We start from the raw sequence: 7,837 nt of genomic DNA on the forward strand, positions 1-7,837 counted from the left end.
ACGTGGGGGGGTGTCATGCACGTATATGCCCATACCCATGATTCAATGTGCCCCACCCCACCCCCGCTTATGCACACATGACCCCCCCGCGCTCCTCCCGCTTTTGGCCTGGTGGGCCCTGTAGGCCTGTTTTTACCCTCCCCAGGCTCCAGAACCATTCTAGGAGCCTGGGGAGGGCGAAAATGGCCTCCCCTCCCTCAGGAGTCCCTCCGGAGACCGAAAACAGCCTGTTTCCCGACTTCCGGTGGGGCTCCACATCCATTTACACCACTCAGGTGACCCCCGAGGACACACAGAAACCTCCAAGTGGCCTCGACGACTTTCTAAAAAATAATGCAAATGTTCAGCTGTCTGCAAGGACTATAAATCCTTCCATCTTCCACCATTCAGTCAGCACTGAGGAAGCTTTTTGGATGACAAGCGAAACATCTTCTGGGCAATGGAAGGATTTATACTCCTTGCGCCCCGCGCATGCGCCCATGACCCCCTATTCCCCCCCTCTCCTGGCACACGATGGCCTGGTGGGCCCGGTTGGCCCATTTTTCTCTCTCCCCAGGCTCCAGAGCCTTTCTAGGAACCTGGGGAGGGCAGAAACAGCCTTCCCCATCCCCCTGGAGGCCCTCCGGAGGCCAGAAACGGCCCGTTTGCCGACTTCCGGTCCCATCGGAGCTGAGCTCGCGTGCCCACCGATATGGCTACGCGTGCCATAAGTTTGCCATCACGGCTATATAGTATGCCTTATTTGAATTGCGAGGCTTCTGACATGCATAAATAAACAAGCCCTGGACACGATCTTATGACATAGTTATTTAATTTTCTGGCACGTCTTGTATTCGTTTATTTAATGTATAAATCGCATGTCAGCAGAGAGGTATGGTTTACAAACCTCCCAGTTGTATAACCCTCAACTTGTGATGTTCCAGATGCCAGTGGCATAAACAATCTTTAGCTGCACCGATTATTTAAATTCCTGCCTTGTGACTGTTGTTAATTTGTTAATGAACTTTAAATTGAGGGTTTGGTTGCTGTTTGACTCGCTTAAATCTGGACCGGGATGCATAAGGATATTAAATGGGAAGTTATTTGTTCGTAGCTGATTTCAATGTTTTTCAAACTTGGCAACTTTAAGATGAGTGGACTTCAACTCCCAGAATTCCCCAGCCGGCTGGGGAATTCTGGGAGTTGAAGTCCATTCATAATTCGGTTGTCAAGTTTGAAAAATGTAAAATCATTGGCTTTCATCTTTGATCTTGGAACTATCATACTTCCCCACCTCAAGGCAGTGAGATAGGTCAAAAAAGTCAAGATGGCGGCCACAGCCATGACATCAAAGCAGCAAAATCAGGAAACTGGAGAGACCACGGACTATTCCTCTCAGAAACAGGTATATAGTTAGTCCTCAAGTTACAACCATAATGGAGCTTGCCCATTGGGGTTGTAAATCATGACAGTCATAAAATGGACTGGTCATATAACTGATACACTTTTACGACCTTTTTCGCAGGGGTCATTAAGTGAACCAATGGCTCCGTTAATGGTGCAGTTTTGCCAAAAAATCAAAAGTGATTGTTTTGGGCAAAAGTGTTGCTAATCTAATCCAATAAATAAACCGTTGTAAATCCAATAAATAAATTGGATTTATTCATTTTTAAATTAATTTATTAATAATCTCAGTCGTGTAACTGCAGGACCCTGTAGCCAGGTGTAAAAGCAGCTCATAACTCCCCTTTTTTTTTCAGGTACATTGTGACTTTGACCGGTCACTAAGTGATCGGACGTAAGTCGAGAACTACCTGTAACTGTATTACAGGTAGTCCTCGACTTGCAACAATTCATTTAGAGACCGTTCAAAGTTACAACGGCACTGAAAAAAGTACTTGTGCCCGTTTCTCTCGCTTATGACCGTTGCAGCATCCCCATGGTCACGTGATTAAAATTCGGACACTTGGCAACTGATTCATATTTATGACGGTCGCAGTGTCCCGAGGTCACATGTTTCCCTTTTGCGACCTTCTGACGATCCAAGTCAATGGGGAAATCCGATTCGCTTAAGAACCGTGTGACTAACTAACAGCATTGATTCACTTAACAACTTCGGCAAGAAAGGTCGTAAAATGGAGCAAATCTCACTTAACGACTGCCTCACTTAGCAATAGAGATTTTGGGTTCAATTGAGGCCATAAACTGAGGATGACTTTTATTTGTACAGTTCTTAGGAAATTGCTCGAAAACCAGAGAGGAAAACTCAATAAAATAATTCAGGTGAAAATCCAGAATTAAGATTTCCACCATCCCCACCCCCTCACAAAAGACCACAAAACCACCGTCTTTTTCCCCCAAATTTCCAAGAAGTGTCATCTTTTAAGAGCAAAAAAATCTTTCCTGGTGCCAAAACACATTTTATTTTTTCACACAAGTTTTGTGGCTCTCTTAAAAGGCACTTTTTTCGGGCCAATGGAAACTTTTGGACTTTGGAAAGCATGCGAAATGGTCCCCAGGTGGTGGGGGGACTGCCCTGTTTTTACAAAACAGCATCCTTTGAGGGGGAGGCGGAATTGGCAAGTTACAAAACACTCTTTTTCCAGAAGGTAGAGAGGTGGAGTGGTTAGTGCTCAGCATCTTGTTTGCCACTCCATTGCTCCTTTTCCAAAATGGCAGATAAAAGGGAATTATGGGGGCCAGAAGATTCTTGATACACAGGTAGTAGTCCTTGACGGATGCTGTCCTAAGTTGTTGTATCAGCAGAGGGATAGGACCAAAGTCACACGAAGAGTTAGTAACGCTCCACCTGTTGAGGTGACGCCTGTACCATTTTATAAGGCCTTGGTAAAACCACATTTGGAATACTGAATCCAGTTTTGGTTGCCATGATACAAAAAGGATGTGGAAGTGAGGCAATGGGCCTGCTAATTGGCCATGGACTTCAGAATTCCCCAGTCAAGCATGCTTTAAATTGGATGGACTTCAACTCCCAGAATTCCCCAACCAGCATGCTTTAAGATGGATGGACTTCCACTCCCAGAATCCTCCAGCAAAGCATGCTTTAAGATGGGTGGACTTCCACTCCCAGAATTCCCTAGCCAGCAAGCTTTGAGATGGGTGAACTTCAACTCCCAGAATCCCCCAGCAAAGCATGCTTTGAGATGGGTGGACTTCCACTCCCAGAATTCCCTAGTCAGCAAGCTTTGAGATGGGCGGACTTCAACTCCCAGAATTCTATAGCCAGCAAGCTTTGAGATGGGTGGACTTCAACTCCCAGAATCCCCCAGCAAAGCATGCTTTGAGATGGGTGGACTTCCACTCCCAGAATTCCCTAGTCAGCAAGCTTTGAGATGGGCGGACTTCAACTCCCAGAATTCTATAGCCAGCAAGCTTTGAGATGGGTGGACTTCAACTCCCAGAATTCCCCAGCCAGCATGTTTTAAGATGGATGGACTTCCACTCCCAGAATCCTCCAGCAAAGCATGCTTTGAGATGGGTGGACTAACTCCCAGAATTCCCCAGCCAAACATGTTTTAAGACGGGTGGATTTCAACTCCCAGAATTCCCCAGTCAAACATGCTTTAAGATGGGCAGACTTCAACTCCCATAATTCCCCAGCCAGCATGCTTTAAGATGGATGGACTTCAACTCCCAGAATTCCCCAGCCAGCATGCTTTAAATTGGATGGACTTCAACTCCCATAATTCCCCAGCCAGCAAGCTTTGAGATGGGCGGACTTCAACTCCCATAATTCCCCAGCCAGCATGCTTTAAGATGGATGGACTTCAACTCCCAGAATTCCCCAGCCAGCATGCTTTAAATTGGATGGACTTCAACTCCCATAATTCCCCAGCCAGCAAGCTTTGAGATGGGCGGACTTCAACTCCCAGAATCCCCCAGCCAGCACAGGGAATTCTGGGAATTGAAGTCCATCTGTCTTAAACTTGCCAAAGTTGAGAAACATTGGGCTAAACCGAAAGGAGATACAACCCATCGGAGCTTGGAAGTGCTATAATTGAACCCAATGGCTTCAAGTGGCTATTTTGGCCGCAGAGAATTTCGGCCACCCTGGGAAATCTTACTCAGAGGAGAGTCAGGCAGATAAGGGCCTCTCCTCTGCAGTTCCCAAACATTCCCAACCCTTTTTTACCAGAAAAGATTTGGAATTTTGCTCCCCTGGAGAATTGCGTGTTGTTGTCCTCACCCTCCTGGCTCCTTCTAGGGAACCAGGCCCGAAGCCGCGTCTATAGGCGCCAGGTGGCCTGGCCCTCAGATTCCCCATCTCTTTATTTAGCAAACGAGCCAAAAATGGAAGCTTTGCTCAAAGGACTGTAGTCTGCTTTTCCTGGCATTTGCATCAGGGTCCTCTCCAAGGCTGGGCCTCCAAGAAAAGGCATTTTTACACCGTCGGAAGGGGCCGGAATTCGACCTCCTCCTCCTCCTCCTCCTCCTCCTCCTCCTCCTCCTCCTCCTCCTCCTCCTCCTCCTCCTCCTCCTCCTCCTCCTTCTTCTTCTTCTTCTTCTTCTTCTTCTTCTTCTTCTTCTTCTTCTTCTTCTTCTTCTTCTTCTTCTTCTTCTTCTCCGTCATCTTCTTCTGCTTCTTCTCCTTCTCCTCCTCCTCCTTCTCCTTCTCCTTCTCCTCCTCCTTCTTCTCCTTCTCCTTCTCCTCCTCCTTCTTCTCCTTCTCCTTCTCCTTCGTCTTCTTCTGCTTCTTCTCCTTCTCCTTCTCCTCCTTCGTCTTCGTCTGCTTCTTCTCCTTCTCCTTCTTCTCCTTTTCCTTCGTCTTCTTCTGCTTCTTCTCCTTCTCCTTCTCCTTCTTCTCCTTCTCCTTCTCCTTCATCTTCATCTTCGTCTTCTTCTTCTCCTTCTCATTTTCCTCCTCCTCCTCCTCCTCCTCCTCCTCCTCCTCCTCCTCCTCCTCCTCCTCCTCCTCCTCCTCCTCCTCGCACCCGTATTCTCCCTGTCTGAGCAGCTCAGGAGTTTCTCTTAACAATGTCAAACAAACTAGAGTTGATTTGGGATTGGGAGGAGTAGAAGGAGGAGGAGGAGGAGGAGGAGGAGGAGGAGGATGAAGACTGTGGGGTCCTTGGTGCTCTCTGAGCTGGGTGCTTTTCTTGCAGACGTCTCATGACCCAGCTAGGTATCATCATCAGGGCAAAAAGAGAGTGAGGTTGGAAGAGGAGGAGAAGGAGTGGGGGGAGAGCGACGACTGTGGGGTCCTTGGTGTTCTCTGAGCTTGGTGGTTTTCTGGTGGACGTTTCATGACCCAACTAGGGAACATCACCATGACCTTGGGAATGGTGCAACCATCCTAAGTGTGAAAAACGGTCATGAGTCCCTTTTTTCGGCGCCGTTGTTAACTTCGAACGGTCACTAAATGCATCGTTGTAAGTCGAGGACTGCCTGCACAGTTCCTCAAACCGTTCCTCATGTGTTTTAGCCTCCGGTCCCCTAATCATCTTCGTTGCTCTTCCCTGCACTCTTTGTAGAAGAGAAATCCGGAAGCTGAAGCTCAAAAGACTTTGGCCACCAAAGGAGAAGAGAGGACCCCTTGGAGAAGACCCCGATGTTGGGTAAGATGGAAGGCAGAAGGAGAAGCGCGTGACACAGCATAGAAAAATGCACCCACGGGGACTCGATTCTCTGCATTTGAAAGGCAACGACTACTCTTTTGAAGACAGCAAAGTCCAAATTTTGGACAGAGGACTGCTGGTTTGATACACATCCAAGGGGCCTTCACGACTCTCTAAAAAAAGGATGCAAATGACCAAATGCTGCCTGCAAGGAAGATAAATCCTTCCCTTCCCCGCCATCCAAGTCAGAGTTGAAGAAGCTGCTTGGATGAGGAGCGAAACGTCTTCAAAGGAAAAACCAGAAAGTCCAACTGTCTCCTGGAAAAAAAAAAAAAAGATTCAGCAGCCCATCTGAATTTAAAAGACGAAGGCCCCTTTTTTGAAGACAGCAAAGTCCACATTCTGGAGAGAGAGAGGAACGCTGGTTTGAAAGAGGGGTCAAAGAGGCCATCTAGGTCAAAATTGAGCAGCCCTTCCCTCAACAGAGGAGGAAGGATACGACACTATCTATCTCCAGTCTACAACTCAGTCTTTCTGCAGTTCCAAGAAGGCTCCACTCAGATAACCCTGAGGACACAGATAAACCTCCAAGTGGCCTCAACGACCCTCTAAAAGGATGCAAATGTCAAGCTGTCTGCAAGGAGTATCAATCCTTCCATTCCACACCATCCAAGTCAGAACTGAGGAAGCTTCTTGGATGAGTAGCGAAAGGTCTTCAAAGAAAAAACCAGAAAGTCTGGTTGCCTCTTAGGAAAAAAAAAAGCACATTTAGGACAACCAGAACCTGGATGACCGAGAATCTCCGTAGACATTCGCAGAAGGAGAAGAGGATGGCAGAGGAGGAGATGGTTAGATAGGTTCATCATCGATCAGTGGTGGGATGCTGCTTGTTTAACAACCGTTTTGGTGAGTGCGCGTGTGCCTAAGACGCTTGTGCGCAGCGCTGAAAATGGAGCATTTAGAAGCTCAGCTGCTTCCCTTCCAAGTCAGCAACGGTAAGTAGAACAGCGACGGGGAGGGAGAAATCAGCTGTGCGCCATGATTGAGATGAGCTACAAAGCAGGAAATAACGGACAGGATAGAGCGGGGACGGGTGGGTGGGGCCAACTGATCCAGGGGTGAAATCTACTTACCTTCCCTACCAGTTCGGAAGTGCACGCATGTGCAGAGGGTAAAAAACAGCTTATTTCCTCATTAAAACCAGGAAGTAACAACGACTGGGTGGGTAGATGGAGCCTCGCACAGCCGTCACTATCGGTTCTTCAAACCACCCACCACTATCGCTACTGGTTTGGTCGAACCGGTCCGAGCCGGTAGCATTTCACCCCTGAACTGATCGTCGGCGCTACCAGTTCACAAGAATCGGTCCGAACCGGCTGAATTCCACCTCTGTCCTCGAAGCAACGAACAGGAATTTGGCCGAACTCTGGAGACAATGGCGTGCTACGGAGTCACGAAGAGTCAAACACAACTTAGCAACTGAACATCAAAGGTGCTAAAATTGGGGTTATACTGTACTTAGGGGCTAAAGTACCTGCAATGGTAGAATTCCATTTTAGGAACCTCTTACCTCTTTTTTTTTTTTTTTTTTTTAACAATAATAAATACTGGAAATGTGCAAATCAGAGCTTTTGATGCTTCGTTCACCCAAAGTCCCCAATTTTAAACCTGCCTCGAATCCGCAACGAGAGATGGAAGGAAGTCTACGGTTGGGTTGAGGTCATTTGGCTCCCGGCCACGAGTTGGGTGGATGTGATTTTTACCCTCGTTTTCTACTACATCGGACCTTTTCCTTCCTCGGGGGCCCACCACAATCATTCATTTGGGGTAGGGGAAACTTTTGTTGGGGGAAAAAATGTCATGTTTTTCTCCCTCGGCCAGCGAGCGATTCCAGGACGTGATTTAATACATCTGGAGGGAATTAAATGGAGAGGAGTGGGCTGCCCAAAGCTTTCCATGTCGGAAAATAAAACCCCATTTTTTCCTTTTTTTTTTTTAATGGCTGGCACACTCACGTTTTGGAAAAGAAGAGAGCGTGGCATTCATTAAAACGCGGAGAGAGGGTCAGGAATTTCCAAAGAAAAGTAAAACAACGGCGTGGAACATTATTTCCACCGGCAACATGCTTCCCCTGTTTTTATTATGTCAAACAATTTTTGTCTGGGGCGGGGGGGCGTGGCGGAGAACTTGCCCATTGTGTGGAAAATTACTCAAAAAATGAAGCTTGGTCAGTCCTCGGCTTACGACCACAAATGAGCCCGGCGTTTCTGTTGCTGACAGGC

Source organism: Pantherophis guttatus, chromosome 7 (genome assembly GCF_059756535.1).
Source record: "Pantherophis guttatus breed Tessera chromosome 7, ASM5975653v1, whole genome shotgun sequence".
Classification (NCBI taxonomy): Eukaryota; Metazoa; Chordata; class Lepidosauria; order Squamata; family Colubridae; genus Pantherophis; species Pantherophis guttatus.